This window comes from Haliaeetus leucocephalus, unplaced genomic scaffold (assembly GCF_000737465.1).
Source record: "Haliaeetus leucocephalus isolate CR32 unplaced genomic scaffold, Haliaeetus_leucocephalus-4.0 Scaffold197, whole genome shotgun sequence".
Taxonomy (NCBI): domain Eukaryota; kingdom Metazoa; phylum Chordata; class Aves; order Accipitriformes; family Accipitridae; genus Haliaeetus; species Haliaeetus leucocephalus.
Window position 1 is genome coordinate 685,204 of NW_010972633.1, and position 565 is coordinate 685,768.

Consider the following 565-nt stretch of genomic DNA (forward strand, 5'->3'; position numbering starts at 1 on the left):
GGGCGCAGGGCTGGGGGGTCACACCCACGCTGATTTGGGGGGTCACACTCTCACTGCGGCCACATCAGCGCCACAGCAGCGTGGCCGCATGATGGGGTGGAGCTGCACCGGCACGTCCGCGGCCGGCATCTGCCCCATCCCTGCCCCTGCCCCACTGCTGGCTCCGCCACAGCCCCACGGCAGCCCTACGGCAGGACCTGGCTGCAGATGCGGGGCTGCCTGGAAAGGGGGGGATATGGGACAGGCACCCCCAGGCCCCAGCCCAGCCCCACAGCACCGTGGTGGGGCACGGACACAGCTGAGCATTCACCTGCAGCTTTGGGGGCACAGCAGGGTCTCCCCACGGGTTGGGGGGCACCGCAATCCATCCCCATGGCTTGGAGGGGGTGCAGCAGCCCCTGCCTGTGCTTTGGGGGCTGTCCCCATGCCCTGCCCTTTCAGGAGGGTTCTTGTCCCATCCCATCCCATCCTTGGGATGTGGACATCCCCGGTCCTGGGCTTTGGGACCCCAGGGCAGCCTGGGGGGTCCCAGGCTGGGGGGGCACAGGGGGGCCAGGAAGGGAAG